Genomic DNA, 24608 nt, shown 5'->3' on the forward strand with positions numbered 1-24608 from the left:
CCACAGTTAACATGTATATTTAAAGCTCAATTTTCTTGTTTCTTGGTGTTGTGCGTCTCAGATTTTGCACTGTTATGAGTAACAGATGTACCTTTTTCAAACTGAGTCAAACTGGAATGCTTGACCTAGAAAACATGTTTTATCTCGAGGGTTCACTTGAGTTTTGTGTAAAGAAAAGAGGGAAATATTTTCAAAACCAGGATAGGCTGTGAGAAAAGCATTCAGTTCTAATATACTGTGATATCCTTTTGCACTACAGTTTAAAAGAAACAGGGTACCCTTCTCATTACCCCCAGGCAGGACTGAGATGTTCACAACTCTCATCTGAAAAGAGCAAAATGACATCCCTTTGTTTATTTGTCTGGGAGAAGAGGGAGCAGAGTGTGGCAGCCATAGCTGCATATCTGTTCTGGGGCATGAGGGCAGGGTTGGCTTGGGTTGCTGCAAGGGCAAGAGTTTGATTCCAAATGTTTGGTTACCTTGATGTGACATCTTGGAGTCACACTTTCTTCCTCATGATCATTCCTGGGTCAATGCCACCATTGTCTTTGTGCCAGGCCAGCAAGGAAAACAAGATTAAGGCTTTCCAGAGAAGGAAATCAAAACATTTACAAACATCCTTTGCTGGGTGACTATAAAAACAATTGGATGAAAGGGAAACTAAATTTTAGGCAAATCAATTATTCAGGGAAATCCTAAGTTTTCATCAGGAAAATGTCACTGATATACTTGAGAGGATAAGGTTAGCTATGCCTTGTGCTTCCAGATGAGAAAGCCATCTGTCTGCATCCATAGGGCCACCAGTGAGGAATGCAAAAGAGGCCCACTTCAAGAGAGATTAAACCTCTTCCTACAGTTTGTGCATTTTAAAAGTGGTGCTGCAATTTAAAAGTGCATTTTAAAATAATTACAATCCAGTGAATTTTGGGCAGTGCTGCAGGGCATCTCTGTTAGTGGTGTGATCTGTACTAGGAACCAGAGACTCTTTATTAGGGCTCTTTAGCTTGGCTCCTATTCCACCCTTGCTTGATGTCCACTTTGGGAAAGGCACAACCCTCCAAGGGTAGGTATGTTCCTTTCCAGCAGCAGAGCAAAAGTAGAGAACTTCAGTCAGGCAAAATGATAGCTTGAAAACATACCAACCCACAGGCTCAGACAAAACCAAACCTTGCTTACTGCATAATTGCCTTTCATTTTCCCGCTCCTCAGAACTGTCTTGTGTGTTATTAGCTCTAACAATTCCACACTAGCCATGCTCAGGCTTGTTTGAATAATGGCTTCTATTCTACTCAAATTCCCCATCTGCAGATAAAGCTAAGAAACTCAGTTAAGCTATGCAGGAGGCAGGGAGAGAAGAGGAAATAAAGCAGCAGAACTCATCCAGCCTTAGAAAATCTTGGCTATCTCAATTTTAGTGACTTGTAACTGAGAGAATCCTAAAGAGATTATTTTAAAAAAATTATATTTTCAAGGCCACTTTATTTTTCAGGGAGCCTGAGACCTGATATCTGAACAATAGCAATGAACCAGTGCCCCCAAGCACACACTGGTGTTTAAAATTGCATCTGTGTGTCTGACTATTTATTTCAGATTTCCCAGTCTGTTGTAGCACAAAACTGGAATAGGTGTGGGGCATAAGTGTGTGGCAAAGGCCCTGATTAGAAATAGATGGTGAGAGGCAGAAAGCTTAAAGCAGAGTAGAATACATTCTTTTCTGAAACCATCATGTAATTACTTATTTCTGCTGACACTGAGAATTTTCTGTAATGAAGATATCAAGTACCTGAGGAAAAAATGGTCAGCTTTGAGTCTACAGTAAACGACCAAGATCTTTTGCCAAGGGAAATAATTTCTTATTTTAAAATGTAGCCTTTAGCATGTGCCTAGTTTTTCCTCCACGTCATTATAATGTGTATGCTTACTCTTGCCATTGTTCAGTCCTCTAATATAGTGTCAGATCCTACCCCAAATATTGATGTTTCTGCCATCTCATATTTCTTATAAGACACCAAAATAATATTACTGTCAAAGGGAAATATAGTTTAGCGTCTGGCAAGTAACTGTTGGAGGAACACACAGGTATGTGTATATATTGCCACTTACAGAACTTCATCCAAAGCTGGCAAAGATGGGAGGAGGATGTTGGTGTTGTCTGTGTTCCTGTGCGTGCTCTGTGTGCCTGCTGTGTCATTCTGTGTGTGCCTGTGTGTTGCACACCTGCACCAGAGCGCTTGCTCCCACTGGGTCAGTCTTGCCACTGGCTGGACCTGCAGCAACCTCACTTCTGTCAGAACACTGTCAGATTCAGCCCTGCTTGCCTAAACTAACTCTTTTTATGGTTACAAATTGCAAACATTTGAATGAAAACTTTCACATATTACTGAATCAACTGAGTAACATTATCAGCAATAGAAATATTTGCATGGAAAGATCTTTGTGCTTGTGTTTAATGAAGTACCATCAAAATCAATATCATTTTTTCCAAGTCACTTTCTATTTTAAACATAGTAATGGAGAAGCAATGAAGCAAAGCCAGTGATACAAATAAGTAAGAGGTAGAATTTGAGATTAAAAGAACAGTCTAGTGTGACTGAACATGTGGTTGGATGTTTAAGAAAGCAAACAGACTCTGCACAACGTTGTGGATTTTATATAATTAACATAAAAAGATTTCTGACACTACGAGGATCATTGGACAAGAGTTAGTTCCTACAACAGGTCAGCCAAAAAAAGAAATATTAAATACTCTGCTGGGGCTCATCAGAGTAAATATACAAAATCATACAGTGTGTGCTGTAGAGCACTTTGTGTGGCGATTACGATAATGTCTTAAAACACTCCCTCTGTGGTATTCTGGTACTTTATCTTTTGAGAAAAAAAAGTACATAATTGCTCTCTGTTTTTCCACATTATGACCATTAATTTGCTTCACTCCACTTTCTTCCAGTCCTCACCAGATGTCTGTGAGATAAGAGAGGTCACATCCTCATCTTGTGGAAAATTATACCCCTTCACTGTTGTCTGTGCTAACACCCCACAAGCGTGACTGGGGTACTCTGTGTACTCTCAGCTCTATTCTGGACTCAGCTCCTTCCTAAAAGACTTCCTACCTGCTGTGGTTCCCTGGTTTCGCATCAGATGGTCTAGAGTAGAAGAGGTACTGACATAATGTTAGCTTGATCCCATTGCAAATTTTTCCATACTCTTTACTCACTCACAGTTCAAACATCCACTGGTGGGTGATAGCCTTCCCTCTGTCACTTTTAGCTAAACCCTTTCTAACTTCAAGTGCTTCTGTTTTTTTCTTACTGTGACTTCCACTGTTTCCAGCAGCTGCTTGACTACATTTTTGTCCAGCGTAGTTATTTGGACATAAACAATTCTTCTCTTCTTTTCACGACAAACATCAGGTGAGCTGCTTCTCTGGGGAAGAAATCCTCTAAGAGCTTTAATGCTCTCCTTCACCAGCTGCTGTGCACACGCTGCTTGTGAGTGCCCACATGTCAAGCAATGCCCTCTGTCTTCACTCACGTGTCTCTTCCCAAGTGCTTCAAATGTCTCCATGTGTACCATTGCCCCCACTGCTTCCTGCAGGCTCCAGCACTGACCTCTGCGTGCCTTCCTCCCCCAGGTCTCCCTCTGCAGTGCTCTTCACTCTCTGTCATACCTGTGGGGTTAGGACAGAACTGTCTGCCTTTCTTCAGTGTCCATCCCTTTGCTCAGAAGATGCTACTGGCTTAATTCCAGAGCTCTAAGTGCTGTCCCCATGGGATTATGCCCCTCAGAATTTAGGAGCACTCTTACCCTTTTTTTGGAGACTTTGTTGCTGTTTCTCCCCATAACAGCTAGACTGCAGTTCTCCTTCTGACACCAAAATTAAGGTCTTCCTAGGATTTCATTTATTTCACACTTTGCCTAATAATGAATTGTAAGTACACACATCCTCTGCAGACACTTCTGTGTTTCTCAGACTGCCTTGTTGCAGGTTCATAGTTTGCCTTCTCTTCCAGAGTTAATTGAAAGGTGTCATGTGCTTTAGTGCTAGACATTGTCAGGGATAAGGACACGGAATTTTTTCCACTCCACCGGCAGCCACAGCTTGCAGATACAGTATGAAGCTCTAATTAAACCACATTTCTGCAGTTTAAGAGCTGCTGATTGTTTCAGTTGTTCTCTTTTTGCTCAAGTTATTTCCATAGTTTATTTTATGTCTAGTACCAGGTGTAATTCAGTAACCATTAGGAAAGGAGGGCTGGCAGTGTTCTGCCTCATTAGGTGCCTGGAGCAATGGCAGTCCCTGGCAGGCCTGCCCATGCCAGCTGCAGGAGCCCAGGGAGCCCCACACTGCTCCTTCCACAGTGTCAGCCCAGCAGTTCATGCAGACACCCAATTACCTGAACTGGGGAGCAGACCTAATTGAGAAGCAACTTTGTCAAGGAAAAATAGTTAATTTCCAGCTGAATTAGTATCCTGCATTTGTTTGGGTTTTTTGGTTTGGTTTTGGTTTTGGGTTTTTGTTTTTTTTTTTTTTTGTTTGTTTGTTTGTTTGTTTTGTTGTTTCGTTTTTTGTTTTGGTTTTGGTTTTGGATTTTTTTGTCTCCTTAGCTCTCTAACATCTGTGCTAGCCAACAGCCAGTACAGCAAAGTGACAAGCAACCATGGGAGGGACCTGCTTTAAAAAGGGTTTCCTCCAAAGAAATTCTCATAAGACTGCAACCTGAGGGCTGGATTCTGCCTGGCCTGAACCACAATAAAGTGCTAGAGACAGCTGCCATTGTACTGCTTTCTGCTACGGCCACAGGAAAGAGGGGTTGGTGGGGTGCTCTAATGGACCATGACAAATATTACTTGCCCTGAATCTGAGGAGGGAGGCAGAATTGGGGGCATCCACAGGAGCACACCTGCCAAGATTTTTGTGGCTGCAGTTAAGCTTGCTAGCAGATCCTTAGGACCACGCAATTTAAAGGTCTTATTTCCAGCATGTGGCATAAAGCTCTTACCTAGTGTCTTGGAAACCTTAGGGAAATTGTTTTGGTAAATTCACCTATTTCATGGGACTTCCATATGGAACAGCATGACCAGGGTTTGTATTCATTGTGAAAGGCCAGGTGCAGTATTTTACAAATAACTATTCAAACACAAAGCTATTTCGTGTTTTTGTCTGTGAATATGGTGTATTTTAACTTTCAGAAACTTTAACTGGGAAAGGTACAGTTGTTGAAAAAGAAATTAATCACTCTGGCTGAACTTTAACACCCATTCAACAGCTAATTAGTTGAATTAGAGCCACTTTGCAAGAGAGTCAATCAATTCTCTAGCTTTAGCTGCCCCAATGGTTCTGAAATTTGATGATGTTATCATTACTTCAGAGGAGACACTCAGTTAGCATTTTAATAAGTACATTTTTCCCTGGCACTTTACCTCTGTACCAGGAACTATTATAAGTTAAAATATTATCAGTGAAATGCAGACTCTCTTGGGCCAGAACTGTGTCCACATCTGAAAACTTTCCTGGTAGAAAATTCTTATTACTTTCACATGGATCAAGAGAATTATCATCAACCGAATATCACGATGTGAAGACTGAGAAGGTAATTAAGAGGACAGAATCTGAACTGCAGTAATACCTTTGCAGGAAAAGCTCAAAATGAATTATTAAAATTCTCTATTCACATATGAATACATGGTGAGATGAAAGCGCCTCCAGAAGTTTTAAACTAGCCTTTAAATACAATCCAGATGAATACTATGCTACCAACCTCCTCCAACTTAAGCAAATACGTTTGATGTTTCACAGGGGCACTGTCAAGTGAAAGCTGAAGATTTTAGTTGAAATTTAAAGCATACTAGATAAAAGGATACATATACATATGGAAAGTCTAGATTGGCCCAAATTCTTGACTATTCACACTATTTCTTTTAGAGAAAAGGGGGCTCTTGTAGTCTAAAATTGCTTGGTCTGAATTCTAGTCTTTTTGTTTTGCTGAAAAAATTATGTGGGCTACTGGACCCTTCCTTCTGCTTTAGGGCATTAAGAAAATGTTCAGGAACTAACATCCTTCAAGTATCTGTATGAGTTTGCGTTTGAAAAATAGCTCATAATGCAAGCCAGTTCTAGTAGGAACCCAGACAAAGGGTAAGGTCTCTCTCCTTTGAGGCTCTAGATGAGAAGTTTGGCTTTCCATGGAGGGGAAGATGTGAGTCTCCTAAGGTACCTTGTGGAAAAGCAGTAGGGTGGGTGGAGGGAATGGTAACTCTGCCTCCCAGAACCTGTCTGTCCAGTGCCTCTTAGGTACATCAGTGGCTTGCCAGCATGAGTTCACTTTGTGTTATTCTTTTCAAAAATATTGCCCTATCTTTTTGTGCTTTCTGGACTGTATATTCCTGCATAGATGGCATGGACCAAAATCTCTTGAAAGCTTCTCCACAATATTTTAAACCCTTCTAGCACACAGCCACCATGGATAAATCCACTTTTAGAAAGGAAAGTTTCATAATAACAGAATAAATGAAAACAAAGGTTTGGAATAAATTTTTTACATGTACCATGAGCCAGCCATGGTGTCAGTTTTCATTCCTGTTGTAGACACCTAGCTGTTGTGCCAGACCGAGCTCATTTGTTGGAGTGCTGCAGTGCTCCACCTTCTTTTTTGTACTTAGATTCAATTCTTTTCTTATGTGACAGCTTTGCATAAATGTTCCCACCACATTTGCTTCAAACATATCCTCTCTCTGGGATTTCTTTTTCAAGATAGATCTCATAAAATACTGAGCTCTTGGAGAACAAAACAAGCCAGCATTAATGAAACATGGTAAATTATCGGAGATCACTAACTCTTGCACCTCTACAGCATCTCCATATGCTTTAACAGTTACTATTTTAAACGTTTAGGTAGATGTTACAAGAGAAGGATGAGGATAAATGAGGAAGTGGAAATGTGCTCAGCCACCTCTGAAACATCACAGTGGCAGGGGGCACCAGTTTTGATCTCAGCCATTGCCTGCAAAGGTGCAAATCTGGGCTGGTGTTGATGTGCAGACATCAACAGTTGCTGTCAGCAGAATTACTGCAGGATTCCTTCTCTGGGTCACAAAACCAGGAACCTCAAGAGAATGAAATACAGTGGAAAATAAGCTAAAAGATTCACATGGAAATTTGTTAGAAGATTTGAGTGAGAGGAAAAAGAAAAATTAGGTCATGCAGCCAGCAGGGAAATTATGTGGAGAACAGAGGGGCCAAAGAAGGACAGAGATTGTAGCTTTTATCACTCTTCAGAAACTAATGTCATTCTGGTATTCTCAGAATTACCACATCATTAGCATTTACCTGCTTAATTGAGGTACTAACTTATTTACATCTTTGGTTAGGGATCTTGGAAGTGCTACTCAGATGTAAGTGTTCCTCAGATGTAAGGACCAAATCTAAGGACAGAATCTTATACAGATCCCATTGCCACTTCCATTCATGGAAATTATGGATCATGCCTTTGATGTAGTTAGCCTTACAATATCTCTGTGCAGGAGACATGAAACTACTATTTCTCTTTTCATTTTTAAACTGCAATATAACAAAATTTCCTGTTGAGTTTTCACATAATTTAGGCCTGCAATGCTGCCAGCAACCTCTTGCAGAACTGATGTTTGAATCCAGGACCCTGAATTTTTACTCCCCTAACTCCTGAGCCATGATGGTTTTTTATACTGCTTATGCAAAAGCTCACAAATCCCAGTAGGGTATGACATGGTTGGTTTTTAACATTCCTTATGCTAATCAGCTGCACTCACCTCTTCTTGCTACGTGTCCTCTCAGTACCACAGTCTACCAGATATTTCTTACCAAATAAGCCAGCCCTCTGAGAATCCCAAAAGTCCTGGCTTATATGGATTGAAACCCCTTGGTAAAAATGGTCTCTGGAGAGAAATAAGGACAACAAGCCACGGACATTGTTCAGCATAAAATCTAATTCTCCATGTTAAGCATCTTTAGGAATTGTGCCTCAGTCAGCTTAATGCATTTGTCCTTCCCATTAATGGCCACAGGTTTTTAAAAGAAAAATGGAATACAATGAATGCAAAAGGATATGCAGGGTACTAGAACAGCTAATCTGTTTTCTCTCTCAGTGTATGTATGAGACTTAGAAGAAAACATTACTTGACATGAGTTAATTTCCTTTCCACTGTCTTCCTGTTAAAGATTGCAAAATAGTGAATTATAGACCAGCATATTCATAGCGGATTAAAATAACTTTTCATGCAGAGAATAAAAAGTTTGTTGAATAGTTTACTATTTTAAAAGATTTAGATATAACCCTGGAGGTAATATTTTTGCTAGAAGATATGAGCAAAAGCAATTAAGGTAACTCCTTTTTTACATCCCAGCCCTTTAGGATATTTATATGCCATGGCAACCAGGCTGAAGTCAATGGACCAGATCAAAAGTTTGTAAAAATCAATGGAGAAGTTAATAGGACCAAGTCACTTAAAACTTGCTGGACACCTGACCCAGGATCTGCAACATAACTACCATATTTCCTTTCCTTTGTTTATTTGCAAGCATTTTAGCTTTGCTTTCTGCAGTTGTTCTGGTATGCCTTAGCTGGTCCAGGTCTATCTCCTTCTGGGAGTAGAGGGTGGTGAGTGTGGCCCAGGGGCTTGTTCACTGAATGCTGCTCACTGCAAAGCTGAGACTGGCAGCTGCAGCAGTAGTGCCCTAGGAAGGAGTGTACACCCTCCAGGAAAGGCTACATTATTTGCATGGTCTTTAAATGCAGTTTTCCCAAGGGAGAGGTATGGCCTGAGCCTACCTGAAAGTGGTAGGCCAGGCTGCAGAATGGGGACTTGCTCAGCATTTTTTTTTTTAAAATATGATATTTTAAGCCACCTGAATAGCCTGAGAAACCTCTCAGGCAGACATTCCCCAGATCACCCCCTCTCCATACCCAAATCCCAGATAACTACACGACTACACTTTGCTCTTGTTTAAAACTGTTTCAGATCGCTCTACCAGGCACTTACACCCTCTTTAAGATCTTAAAGAGCTTGTAGCCCCCTCCCAAACTTTGCAACTGATTGCCTATGTAAGCACAGGTCTGAATGGACTTCATTCTGTAACATGCAAGCCTACATATACCTAGTGCAACACATTGCAACAGAGCCTGCAGAGAAAGAGGAAGCTTTATTTCATCCGTGTGACTTTTGAAGAATCACAGACACCAGAAATTAGTGTTATCAACTTGTCAGCAGGTGATGTGTGGCTGCAGAATTATCCTAGCATTACCCCTTGTGTCCTTTGGATGAAACATTAAAGAAGAATGGAAGTTAACTATGCATGAGATTCACTAAAACTATATGCTTAAATAACACCCATCCATTCATTTTTCCTATTACATTTCAGGTCACTATTTTCTTCCTGAGCATTTCATTTAAATGCTTGCACTGCGAGTCTTCTGAGCCTTAAAGGAGAGCATCTTTTTAAATCCTTGCAAGTGGACCAAAACATGGAAAGGGCAACTATTTTAAGCTTACATTGAAAATCACCAGTTGCAAAATATGCCTAATAACAGAGAGCATTTCCCTTCCTGGCTTGGTTCAAATCTCCTAGCAGGGTGATTCCATAATGATCTCCCTTCTCATGTCCCCCACAGTAAGTCCATGACCTTACATTATTTTACCCTGGAGTGTCTAAGCCACATGCCCAATTCACTGAAACAAATGGAAAGCTGCTCTTTTTTCAGAGCACACAGGAAGAAATTTAGGCAAACACATATCAAGAGATGTATGAAATATTTCTGACCAATTTGTATCATTCATCACATTTTCACATAAAATAAGCATATAGTTTTGTCCACTGGAAAATACCTATTTAATCAATTGAGTAAAGATGAACAATTCTATTGATTTAGCTGGAATATGCAGCAAAATGCAAAGTAGTGCCCGTTCCTGGGTCTGAGATATTTTCCCTTTAGGAATATTAGATATAGTTTCTATATTTTCATGTTTTCAGCTTTCATTAAAATTATTGTCAAGAAGATATCATTATTAAAAAAAAAAATCAGATCAAACCAGGTAGGATATCTTCTCAATTTGAGGAGATATTTGAAAATATATAGATCTTCAGTGAGAAAATTAACCTTAGAAATAAAAAATAAAAGCCAAAAAGCAGCGAATGTAATTGTATTAGTCATCTTTATAATTTTGAGAATTGTGTTGTCAGTATCAGGTCTGATATTGTCTCAAATCAAGTACTTCTCTGAAACTTCTCTGAAAATCTGTAGTTTCCAGGTGGGAGGGAAAATGATCTTCAAATTAACATGTATGGTCTCTGCAGCTGATAAGACGTGAATCTGTGGATAATTTCCTTCTCAATAACAGCGCAACAATATACCACAGAACATATTTGCTGCAACCTAATAGGATTTAATGTAAAAATCAGAATTCAACAAAGCTTTAAAGGTCAATTCAAGCTGATGACTGTCTCAAATTTCTTCCTAGAGCAAACTTAAACACATAAATGATATTTGGAGTCATGCTGAATGCCTGGGTCTGGTAGGTTGAGTGTGAAAGGCAAATTTTCCTTGCGAGGGCAGGATCAAGAGATTTTCAGTGTAACTGAGCATCCATTTTAAAACCTTTCTCTCCTGGACAACCACATATCTGATTGTCAGTCAACAGAATTTGTCAAGAACCTTTCCATAAGGACTGATAGCCATGCACTAAAGATACAGTACACAACTGATAGCAATGGGTAGATCAATCCTGGACCACTTGTTTGGAACTACGTGTGGGTGTAGTGTTATTCTGAAAAGGATAAAACATGGTATGGAAAAATAGGAATGATAGTGGTAGCTTGGTTTTTAGCAGAAGTACTGATCTGGTCTGATCTGAATTTAGTACAGAAAATGCATTTTTGGGTTTTCTGCTTTATTGAATAAAGTCTTTTAAAAACAAATTTCATCTTGCAGCTGGAAGTAAGGGGGAAATTGCTTCTACAGCTATGCTGCCTTTTGTGCTCAGGGGCAGCATTTTCATATCTCTGTAACTCCCATACTTCATGGGAGAGATAGGAATAATTCCTACCTGACATAAATCTATAATGTTCCCCTGCGGATGAGCACAGCAGCTCTTTCACTGCACATTACTGCTTCTTGTGCTATTACAGATCACCGTACCTACTGTTATTTGACTGACTTTGATTCAATCTGCACAGCACCAGTATTAATGACAATGCACGACAAAACATCCTTATAAACATTTTCCAACTTTTCTCTCCAGAAAAAAAATGTTGGTTGGTATCATATTAATTAGACATAATCTCCAAGAATATTAGGGGATTAAAACAGCTTTCAACCTTTGTAATACAGCCTATCAAATCCAAACACAAGTTTGCTTCTCTACAAATAAACTGCCATCCTGTTTTGTGATGATACCTACATGTACTGTGGGAACAAATGACAACAACATAAGTTGCATTGCTATCTCCTCACAGCTGTCAGGAGCTCATTTCTGAGGGGATCCAAATGCCAACTGAGCAGATTTGCTGGAAATAGTAGGAAAGCACAACAAAGAAAAAAGGAATTCACTCAGAGTTTGTCTACTGGGAAGAAAACCCTACTTATCATTACTATTTTTCTCTCCATTTTTCTTCTATCCATGAAAGTGTCAAATTTTCCCATAGGAAATTTGACTCCATTTTCCTTAAACAGTGCCTATTGTCATTTACAAATTAATATAAGCTACTGTCAGCAGAGTCTACCTTAAATAATATAGATTACTAATATTATAGAACATACATTCAAAGAAAATGATGATTTATGGGAGATGTCAAAAGGCTTTTGCTATATTCACAATTATCAAAGACAGCAGTTTTTTAATCAATATTTTCTTGCCCTTTTTGTCTCTCAACATGTAATGGTGGAAAATATTTCCAAAAACTCTTGGAGGGATGTGTGCTGTGTGTGTGTCTGTGGACATTTTATGCATCCACAGGTGTTAGGAGAGGTTTATTTGGAAAGACTGCAGACTGGGGTATTTGAATAGAAGTTAAGCTATCTGAAGCAAATTGTGGAGTTTTTGCACTGTGGAAGAAGCTGCAACAATGGCCCACAGAAATTAAAATAGGACTGTAAGTAAAAATATATGTATTAAAAAAATTAACACCTTCGTTCTGCTATGAGTTTGATATCACAAAAATTCTGTTCTAAGTTGTAGCCCTGTAAGTAATAGGGCAAGTTGCTGTTTCATTATGTAATACTGAATAATTCTGTGTTGTTCTATCAGAAACTGACAAGCAGATTTTTAAACCTGAGTTCTGAAAATAAAGCCAAATATCTTTGACATGCCTCTAGACACCACTGTATTTTGTCAAAGTCATCAGTCTAAATTCACCCTCAGAATAAGTCAGCTCAATTCAGCAGCATTGTAAGAGAATGAGCCTAGCTTAATGGAGTTGAGGTCAGGATAACATTTTGTTCTTGTATGTGGTACAGCATAAAACTGCAATTTTTCAAATATGTTTTATTCCTACTTGGCAAATACCTTTACTGTTTCAGAAGTGGGTCCTTATATGTCATAAACTTATGCATTTTTTGGACCAATTAAATGAAATTCTGCTTAAGTTATGCACCTGTTACTTGACTGATTAGAAAGAGTTACATCCCAAGATATATTTGCCTTAGAAGTTTATACATAGAAGAAATATTCCAAGAAAGTGGTGATACAAAATAGGATATGCTGATTTCTTCTAATTTAGTTGACTGCAAAATAATCAAGGATTCCTCCTGAAGAGCAGATCTGCAGGTTTCTTATTGGTGTATCTCCCTCCACTGGTGCTTTAATTCAGAAAAGGTGCACATCTCCCAGAATTCTCCCAGCTAGCACATTTTCATTTGAGTAATTTCAGAGGGCAGACCTGGAGTCCATTTGGGTGAGCTAAGCCAGCAAATCTGTTCTGGGAGATAACCTCAGCAGTACCAACCAAGAATGAGCTTCAGTCCAGATGCTCAGAATATAATGTGCACATTAACACAATGTACAAGCTCCCAAGTCTTTGTATTGTGGATATCATGAGAATAGCTTCTGATCACATTAATAATGCAATAAAGCTAACTATCTAGGCAAGGAAATCACCATACCAAATATTCGATGATTGGTTTTTTTGTATTTCCATGTGCAACAACACTTTGAAGAATAGTTTCCTTTGGTTTGTCATCCCTGGTAATATCAGTAGAGAGAGCATGAAGAATTTTTTTGATGTATGCCAACAGAATAATAAAAAACCTCTCAAAATGCAGTGCAGGTATGAGATATTGTCTGATTTCAGGGCTAGAAATGTCTACCTTCAGAAGATGAAACACATTTTTTGCATTTGCCAGATTGCCCCAACACCCATGGGAAACACAGGCTCTATCTGTCAAAGGAAGCATTCCAACGACAGTACATTCTGCAGTGAACTCAGCTGGCAGAAATTGTCCTTTTCAGTAGAGTTAGGCCTAAACAACATGGAGCAATGCTCCTGTGTTACTGCCCTTGACAACAACCTCTGCTCTTCCTTCAAGACTCCTGTGGGAGTGTAAATTTTCTCTGTGGAGTTTTCCGTACGACCCCCATGATCAATCTCAAGCTCCCAATGGTGGACATTAAGTAGCATTCAGCCTTCCTGACCGGTCTCAGCAGCATCTCATCCAGCCTTGATGGCACCCTCTCACACAGCACATGGGCAGGGAGGCCATTCTCCAGAGGTACGGAGGTTACATACAGCCCTAACCCACAGTGGAAGCTGCTGCAACAGAAGAACCACAACTTGTGCCAGCTGTATGACAACAGGTAAGTTTTTCTCAAGTTTCTTTGTGACTAAGGTTCCTCTGCTGCTGAAAAGTTATGAGAGCTTAGATATCTAAGAAATATCGTTTTGAAAGACATCATTGTGCTAGGTGCCTTGACATGGAATTGCAGGAATTGGATGGACTCTTGCACCCAGAAGTATTCATACCCAGGACCTTGTTTTATTCTGGAGAGAAACTCTGCTAATAAAATTCTGGCTGAATTTGCCCCTATCTCTCACTAACGCTCAGCTAACACATGAAATTTACAAAGCAGTTGCAGTATTTTGAATAAGCAATTCAACAAGAGTAAGAAATTATTGCAAAATACAGCTGCTGCCTTTGCTTTCCAGAGATAGAGTATGCTAATGTGTTTAATCTCAAAGTCTGACAAGGGAATGGGGAAGGAAGAGGACGTAGTAGACTGTTGAAATGTAAATGTTAGTAATGAATGCTCTTTCACTGAAGCAAACCCAATAGAAATTTTCATTCATTTTTAAAATAATTAAAAATACTGCATCTCTACAGCCTGATTGCTAACTATTCTTAAATGGTTCCTTAACACTTCATTAATAATATTCTATTGTTTAACACTTCATTGTATTTAATAGGCTTCAGCCATCACTCTGTTTTTCTTTCCACAAGCCAACTTAACTTTTGGGCCCAAAGCACAGATTTCAGGCGTTATTGAGAAGATGCTATCTGATCCTAGCCTGTTTTTAAAATGAGAACAAAAAGGTTTTAAAAGTTCCATATCAGCTCTAAAAATAGAGAACCTACCATATTCACAGAATACAGCTAACACAAGGACAAAGTAGTAGATGCAATGTCTGAAATAATATAAATTAATTTTAAGCAAAACCAGTCAGTAAACCTTATTCCTTATGAAAGCCTCTGTGCTATTCTTTTCTCAAAGATTTTTGAACAAGCGATTCCAGCTTAACACATTTCTGATATTTATAATCATATAGGAAACTATTCCCTGAGTCCTTTCTAACAAATTGTTTATTAAACTTAATTTTGTGAATTATGTAGTGCATTTCACCTGTTGTTTGGGAAATTCCAGAGGAATGGCAAGGAATGGCATGAAGTAGACATTCATGATGAGATTTGTGTACCTTAACTTCAGCTATTTAGAATCTAGTGGTGTATACTACATAAAGGAATGAAGCAGAAAAATGAGATTCAGAGTTTCATTGAACTTGTGCTGTAGTTATTTCAACCCTGGTATTCTGATATTTCAGCCTCAAAACTGTTCCTTACTTCATTTTATTCCAAAATTATGATTATGTAACAAAATCCAACATTCTGTGACCAGAACTAAAAGTGAGATAAGTATTATTTAAATTAAAAAAAAAAAAATCTTTTAAGGATAAAATGATCAAGAAATCCCTGCCAACTGCTTTTATTTATTCTAACTTGAATGGTCTTTCATTATGTAAATAAATTTATTGACTCCATAATTTACAGCAATATATCCAATCTCTCTTCATGGACACACTGTGGACTCTTCAACCTCACAAAACAATGCATTTAGTAAACTAAAGTATCTCTGATGGTGACTTTGACAGTTTGATAAGTGAATACCTCTTTCAGTCCTCTAGGTGAGTTGACATTTTCATCTGCCCTCATTTTCATCTGCAAGAGAAATATTCTTCAAATCATGTACCTGGGCAAACACTGTCATTTACCTGATAAGACAGCAGTTAAACATGCTTTCCTAGAGTTCTAACCCCAGAAGTTATTCAAGCTTCATACAGGTTGTAAACTTATCACGTGGTCTACTGTCACCTACCATCAATAAAAGTTTTGTTTTCTGATCAAGGCATATTAGCATTGGATTTCTGATTCCAAGTTTTGCTACTTGATAATGTCTCAATTGCCATTATACTGCCAAAAGATGATGCAAATACAAAATTACAAGGAGACTGGAAATTTTAGTAGTGAGGTTTAGAAGTAAAAGTATCACTATTTCAGGAGCTTCTAAAATAGTTTAGCTGACATAAAATATTGACCTCATTTTTGCAGTTCCTCGTCAAATTCAGGGATATATTGGTTTAATATTGCTTTGTCAAATCAATTCTCTTTCTAGTAGGATGTAAAAAATTATTTTTATTTAATTTGGATTGATGTTGAGCCATAATATCAAGTAACATTACATTTGCTACATTAACCGAAATGTTTTGCTCAAGAGTATCTTGGCACAGTAACCTCAAGGAAGTCAAATCTCCATGGCAGAAAGAGCCAGTTTTTTAGGTTTACCATGAACTGATTTTCAGAGAATTATAACCATGTGCAAAAGTTAAAACCATAAACCAGTTAAAGACAGGTCTTAAAACCTTAATTTGATGATCTTTAACATAAACAAAAAAGAAATAATATTTTTAATACAAGTTAACAATACTTACCTATGTAGGAATCTTATTTTATCAGTTTTTCTGAAACAGCTTTAATACACCAAGAGAAATAGAAATAAGAAAATTCTGAGTATAAACAATGTATATATGTATTTATAAAATCCCTTCCTTTAAAGTTTTTCACCTTTTTTCACCTGTCTGCCTGTTTATAAGTCTTTATCTGTGGGAATTTCACAGAGAATCAAGTGCCCCTTCTCAGACACTTGGAAAAAGTCTCATATACTTGCTTTGGGAAACAGTGAGAGAAAAAAATTACATAATAAAACCAGAGGATAAATAGAGCCTTTCTGAATACAAGCATTCACTACTAACAAAATGAGACCTCCACACCCGTTTTTTTGCTCTCTCCACCAGATTTCTACTGTAAGTAGATTTCAGAGCATTTGTCCCTGGTATGATGATGCCACAAGGCCACTTCCAAAGCAACTCAGCATAGGGGTCATTAAGTATTTTAAAATAGTATGTGGGACATTCAGGTCCGGAAGACAAAGAGCTCAGATGGGTCTGGTTTGTGAATGGGTGTGCCAAAGGAGAAAGCAGAAACTGCCAAAGGGTCTGAGAGGGGTGCAGGATGTGAGCTGTTGTACAGTATACAACTTCAGGGTGCCTAAGGGACAAATGGGTATAGTCTTTAATGCTGCCATGATCTCAAGAGCAGAGGATGCTTTACTAAACATCAGTGGCTACAGGACAGGTTCTTCAGCTGAATTGACAACAGGTTTGTTTTGGCCATGAAAGATATTTCATCTCCCATTCTCTGAGAAGGACTGTCACTGCTTATGATATGAACTCCTGACATCTACAGGAAATCTCATAACTTGGTTTCCTGACAAAATGACCTTATTCTTGCAGGTGAGCCAAAAGAAGTAAACAAACATGAAAACTGTTTTTACTTGAAACATCTCATCCCTTACGTTGTCTGAAATGCAAAAATTAGAAAGTACCCAGCAACTAATAATGAATATTGTCTTAAAAGTGTACTGAAATGAGGGGAATTAAAGTGCATTTCCTTGGTGCTCTCTGAGCAGCTTTGCTCAGGGATTCTGCTAGAGTTTTGTCTTGACTGAACTTTAAGTGTTGCCTTAGTGGGCAAGCATGTGATCTGCCTCATTTCGGGCACAAAATAATACATTTAAAGGTTTTATCCCTGAGATGTTCCCTTACTTTATCAAAATGACACTGTGTTTTTACTGCAACCCATTTTTACAAAGGTAAAACAGCCTTTGATTTCTCATCTTTGTCTTCATATTGGCTGCTTTTATCAGTATTGGGTTTTTGCCTTGGAATCAAGGAAAATAAAACAGCAATTGACATTGGAGAATGACCTTTGAGCTAGCTACATCCTACAGCAGCAGAACAATGTAACTGTGTGCCTCTTAAATGTCCTGAGAATCCCTTATTCCCATTATTGTCTGGTGCACTTCCAATGTCATTCACTATTTGATTTTTTTATATTCATAAGATTAGTTTGTTTGAGTTAGTTATTGCAGAAGCCCCAGATTTTAAATGCAATGTTTTCCAGATCACCTGCTCAGTGACCATTTATGCTTGTTCTCTATGAAGACTTTGAAATTACTTCTGTTTCCATTAATTTCATCTCACATCCTTCTGCTACAGTTCATTGTTTCTACTAAACAATGTGTTTCTAACATATTCCCTTTTAGCATTGCTGTAAGATATGTCAGGAAAGTTCTTTATTACATTTGACTCCTTGGCTCCTATTCCATTTTGCTTTTTAACACTGCTTGTATCCTGAAAATAAAAGAAATTATTTTCCATTGGTACCACATAAACCTTTTCCCTGTTGCCTCCAAGGCATGAAGCATACCTTCTCATTCCATTTTCTCTACTTTTGGTCTCTGCACATTCAGAGTCCTGCTCTTCCCATCACTATACCTACATTTCACAAGTTCTGGGGGAAAAAACTTTAAAGCATATCCTTAATGTATAAGTACAAACATTTGTATAATACTTAAATAAAATCAAGACTGCTTTCTGATGGAACAACTTTCAGAAAAATTTAGCATGTTGAAGGCCTTGTCCTATTGTTTTTATTGTGTTCAAGAGTTTTGTAAGGGACTAATAGGACCTTCAAAACAGAGCATGATAGCTGGTGTAAGAAAACCACCAGTATCTAAGAAAACCTATACACAGAGAGTCTGCCCAGACTGCCACAGTCTGTCTGGGAACACCAATACACAGTGAAGCAGAGGGCATGGGAGATCCTCTGAGGTTCAGAGGGGACATCCCATTAACCATGCTCCAACGTCCTGCTATATGAATGACCCTAGGCTGCACATTTAAGTAAATGGCCTGGTTTTCCAACTCATTTTCCTCGTCTTTTCTCAAAACAATTAGAGTTCAGGATTCTTGTGAGACTGTTTCATGGTGACTATCCTGAGTATCTCACAATTTAAACCTCAATTTCACACAGAGTGACAGTCAGGGTAAGGTCTCCAGCATTTTCCCTGCCTGGCTCTCACAGGGGTTTTACTCTGCCAGCCTGCTGGCACTGCAGATGCTACTGCTGCCGAGCACTGCCCCTGCCAGAGACTGGCCAAATGCAAGGAAGGCACATGCCAGACTGGCATGCATGGTCTGTCCCAGTCTCACTGGGATGTATGGCTCCTGCTGTATCAATAAAAACTGATTTATACAATTGCAGATGGTTCTGCTCAGTAATGATCCAGTCAACCACAGAGAGAAAGGGAGAAACTCATCAAAAGTAATTGAGCTTTTGCTCTTAAGCCTCTCACATCTGCAAGTCCTACTCTCTATCTTTCCAAAGAAACTGCTGAACACATAAAACCTGCTAATGCTGTGCTAATTTGGGCATATAACTGAGGTCCTTCTGATAAGCCTAGTAATGATCAGGCTGTATGAGGTGTACCAGCTCTCTACTACTTAAATGCTGAATGTGTTCTCAGAAACCAGGGAGGCAATTTAGCCTCCCATTATAGATGTCCAACTCATTTTAGCAGTAACAGCTGCTTTAGTTTATAAATTAAATTGTTACCTTTGCAAATTTGTGAGTTTATTGGGAGAAGAACAGGTTTTAAACTTACTTCTGCTTCCTTACACAATAAAGAGTTAACTGCATGTTAAGATTTCACATGATCTGAAGAGGAAAATAAACTGAGTGAACATTCCCTGCTGGCTCTATCCCAGTTTTGCTCATCTGGATGATTTTGACAAGCTAGAGACTTGTCACAAGTAGAGTCTAGTTCCTACAAGCACACAGGAAAACAGGTCTCTTCCTGTGCTGTTATGGTAAACTGTCACAAAACTCACTCTTCTACCCAAAGATACTCAAAAATCTGGAGTTAAAATCTTAGCCGTGGTCCTTTTTACATGCAGTTGTCACTAAGGATGCAAGTGAAGAATGTCACCTCTTGAACCGTGGATGGGCATGTTAGATACAGGAGACATACCACAGCCACAACACTGCAGCATCTTCTCTCTCTTTCAGACCTGGATTTAACAAGACAATGAGATGGCTCTAACTCACCACAAAAAGTGTCTGGGCACTCACAGCTGTTTGGGTCATGCCATCCATATCTACTCCTTTCCATCCTTCTATCTTTAAAATCTTTGTAGTCTTCAAAGACTTTAAAGTCTAAATACACCATCTGCCCCCTCACCTTATAGCTTTGAATAACTTTCACATTTTTGGGTCTCCCTTTGCTTTATCTCCAGTCCTTCTGATTGCTCTTCCCTGAGTATTGTCCAATACTGTGGGGGTTGGCCTGAACTCCCTATTGATGTTCCTGTTTGTCATGCTATTAGCACTGGTTGAAGAACTCTACCAAGGCATCAGAAATACCTCCTGATAGCTTTTGAGTCTACATGCACGTGCTTTTCAGTGTAATGTTTATCAAGTATTTAATTGGTTTTAACCTGCTTTGATGTTCATTTCACTTGGTTTTCTCCAGCATAAACTAAAATCAGCAAAACAATAATGAAGAGGGCTGAGAAAGGATGTTTCTCATGCCAGTGGTTTTTGCTTCTCATGAGAACCCACACAACAACATTGTTGAAGCCTGCAGGTGTGGGGGCATGAGACCAATGGCACCTCCATAAAAGCAAAGGAATGCAAGGGAGAGCTGCCTGTGTGGCTCCAGGCAGCTCGAGTGAAAGGCTGTAGACCTGCAAATATTGACCTGTAATATTACACATCCTGAAGCACTAAAGAACCTCAAGCTCCATAAACTTCATTTTTTGTATACCTTCTTCACCCCACATGTGATTTCACTGTCCTCTGCCATACTATCCCTTTATCTCTTTTCAGTCAAAGAAGTCTCTTTAGTCCATCTGCATGCAAAGTCTGTCTGGTGTCTGTGATCATCCTCATCACCCTTCTCAATGCTATTTTTGATTTTACTACAGTCTTCTGAGAGCCTTGCATTAGAATTATAGTCAATTTTCAAGACATGCTGTGTGAAAGTATTATAGAGTGGCCTGGTGATGTTTTCTGTTTCATTTTTCCTCAGCTAAATAATTCCCACCATTGAATTTGTTTTTTCACTGAAACAGAGTAATGCAATAACCTCCTTGTTTTCATAACCCCTGAAACTTGTTCACAGGGAGCAGATTCAGCCAAATAGGTGTAATAGACTTTTTAATCTTTATGTTTTTAAGCTTTTCTAATAAATTATGCCGACTGAAGCTGAATCACCACATGAGCCATGAGTACTCTGAAGGTCAAAAATCCGCACGCATGCAGACATGTGAAAAGTCAGAGAACATTTATAAAAATTATTTTGATAAAGGACATTTTGCATAGGTTGAGAGATATATCCACAGTTCTGCAGTCATTTGATCTGTCAGGGGAGAAGATTGGTCATGTTTTCAAATTCCTAACACACATTTTTTTAAAATAAAGTTCCTAAAACGTAGGCTTCTCTGCCAAAATACCTGGAAGTGTTGCTGTCACATTTCATACAACTGACCTTATGTGCAATTCACTTAAACACAATCACAAAAAACATTTTTAAGTGAATATTAATTTTCTGAAACTTTTTTTTTTTTATCACTGAAGAACTAAATAGAGGAAGTGGAACAATGCTGCTGTTTATACATAAAGTGAATAAACACAGTCCATTCATGACATGTGAGTGCTGTTGGTTCTCTTGGGCTACCATTTCTGATCTGGAAGTTAAAGAGATATGCAAAAAATTCATCCATTCCTCCTTGGATGTGGAGAATCGCAACAGTAGCAATATCAAACCAGTACTAAGGAATTTCACTTACCAAAAGTCACTGGGGACCTGATCCTAAGGACTGGCTCCCAGGCACTTCAGGGATTTGAATCTGCTTCTCAATGCATCGTGAAACTCATTTGCATATAAATTCCCATTGTAACAAAATGTTTTATGCTTCCCATGCAGCTGAGATGGAGCAGAATGGGTCACTAAGAAGAAAGAAAAATATTTCAATCTTTTGTAGACTTTGGGGTGACCCCTGTCACCTCCTCCCCTGTCTCACTCACACCAGCGTCTTGGAGGCCAATGTGCCCCTTAGCCTGAGGGTCGTTTTCTCATGGCAAGCTGCAGCACAGTAAGTGGGAATGGAGCAACTTTTGTTTAGCATGCCAGCTGTTTGCCTGCTTAAATATAATCTGCCTAATTAATTACCTGCTTTTCTCAAATTTGAGCTTAAATTTATTTTAAACTTCTTTGCAATGTAAAACCCAGACAGGTAATTCAGATCCTCAGACTTGTAAAAAACTCTAATTATATAAAATTAATGCAGGCAGGGCAGAAACCTTAAACTTCTAATTTGTTGAAAAATGCAATTTATTGAATATGTGAATTCAGGCAAATGTAACGAATGTTTTTTGTTAGTAGAAAAACAGCTGTTCCTCAAGTTGGAATGCTTTGTCTAGACTTATTTTAATAACATATTTAATCTTTTTTTTTTTGTTGTTTCCAACTTTTCAGAGCCTGGGTGGGCAAAAATACTTTCTATAGATGCTATTTTTTTCCAATAACTGTGTGAGATGGGCTTACTGCCATTCTCTGTTTAGATGACTCCCTCAGGTGGCTTATACTAGTTGGTATGAAAATGACTATGCCTATTCTTCAGAGACAAAATTGAAGAAAATCAAAAAGTCTTTTGAAAAAAAAAAAAAAAAAGCAAAAATCAGTCAAGTTAATATGCAGCAAATGGGAATCATCCAGAGGATCTCACAGAAAATATGAGACAGGACTTCAGGGGTTCATAACAACCTCTGTATTCACACTGAAAAAATCGCAGCCTAGTTTAGCTCTTAGAGGAACTGATTGCTGAAAAAAAAAACACAGAGAGGTTTTTGAATTTCCATCCCTGGAGTTATTAAACCTTCAAATGAATTAAGGCCCAATCAACCTGACCCAAGGCTGAAGATAGCTGTATTGTGAGTCCAGGGCAGGATGAAATGACTGCCCAAGATCCCAAACCCAAACCAACCACAGCTATTCCATGAATGTTCTTCTCGGAATCGGTCTACACTACTGTAGAAATGAGAAGGAACAATTTGTACAGAAGAAAACTCTCTTTTCTCTCTCATAGTCAGGTCTTTTAAGATACACTTGGACAAAGTTACCTTTATCAGTGAGCTCTATTTCAGGCCAGGACTAAATTGTGCTTGCTGTTTTAAATGGCATACCAAGGAAGAACATCAGCTCTGAGACCGGCTCTGACTGAGAAACATCCATCCTTTTCCTAAGCACAGCATTGTCCCTCTGCTTCCCTGTCACTGTCCCTCTCCTTCCTTGTCAAACAACTTCCTCTTGAACACAGAGGGAAAAACTGCAGAAAAAAAAGAGCATTCCAATTTGAAAGTACCAAGGAACCTTCAAAAACCAGGCAATGGCCTAGAAAACTGAATATTATGCCTGTTTGCTTGTTCATTTTCAGCATGTGATAAAAAGTTGATCGAGATTTCAAACCTAAATGTATGAGGGCAGTCAAGTTTAAATACTAGAAACACCAGCAGGAGAAGAAAAATAAGCAATTAGCCTTGCAGTGGTCATAATGTGTTTTTCACTGATTTGAGTTATGGATATCTGTACATGTGGATGTGTATCAGAGGTTGGGGAGTTGGGATGAATGTGTGCATTCCATACAGGTTCTGTTGCTGGACCATGTTGTTTGCCACAACAAGGCTGAAATCTTAATTCAACCTCTTCCTGATATTTACACATTAATCTGTCAATATACATGGCAATATACTCTTTCCTGAGGAATTTCCTCATTCAATATTTGCTGCCTTTTATGAAGTGCTGTAAAATGAATGTATATAGCGCAAAATGTAAAGTATAAAAAATATAAAATCATGTAGGGAAAGATAACTAGCAGCTTTGCAGTCCAATACTTAATGTAGTCATGAACAAGCAATTAATTCACAGATGTTATGACTGTACACATGTGAACAAAAACTGTCCCCAAGAGAAACTGTGAACAATGACTATAGGGTATCTTCAAATCCAGCCATAAAGACTTGATATCCATGAAGCAGCTTTAAACTGTCCCAACAGAGAAGAGAGTCACCCATGGGTTTTCGGCAGACTGAAGTACTGATATATGTCATAAAAACAGGACATAAAAGTCTCTAAAATGTAGGTTTTGTGGTCTTGTAAAGGCAGCATTACATTTTGGATTGAGCATGCTTGATTTGGCCCAAGATAAAATGTTTAATGTCTCTATATCAGACTAGAAATTTTACCTTTTTTCTTTGCTCCGTTGTAAATTGTGGATTAAATTCTCATCTTACACATGAAAGCAGAAATGCATATCCAGGAGCAGAACTTGTCCATTCAATATCAATGTAATGCACACTTCTGGTACAGTACCTTTTTAGATTCTGATGTGGAAATACACATTAACAACATGCAGCAGCATTAAAGAAAACAAAATTGACTCTTCTCCATTTTTTAAAAATGAGACCTAAGCACTGAATCCAATCTGAATATATAAATTTAGAAGAATACTGACTGGTAAGCAAAATATTTATTTTATGTCAGTCATTCCTGATTTGGATTCAGTGTGAATTCTTGTTATGTCTATGTATCTTTTTTTAATGCAAGTCATATTGCAGAGAAGCAGTGTTAATAGACCAAAGATTCGGTGTTAATAGATAGCAAATTTTTTATTTAGAATTTCTCTTTCCTATTGTTAAAGCCCAGAAGAAAATGCACCAGACTGTATGTGTCTAACACTGATAGCCAGATAGCCAAAGTCAGTGATTGCCGGCAAGAATACACTGTGAGAAAGAGCAGGATGTGGCTGGAAAAGGAGCCATACAGATGTAGAGTAACACTTTTCTGGGACAAATGTTCTTGTTCTGGCTCCTGGAGATAAGCACAACACAGCACAGCAAAAGCACATTAATGAA

Source organism: Onychostruthus taczanowskii, unplaced genomic scaffold (genome assembly GCF_017590055.1).
Source record: "Onychostruthus taczanowskii isolate IOZ18803 unplaced genomic scaffold, ASM1759005v1 scaffold21, whole genome shotgun sequence".
Lineage (NCBI taxonomy): Eukaryota > Metazoa > Chordata > Aves > Passeriformes > Passeridae > Onychostruthus > Onychostruthus taczanowskii.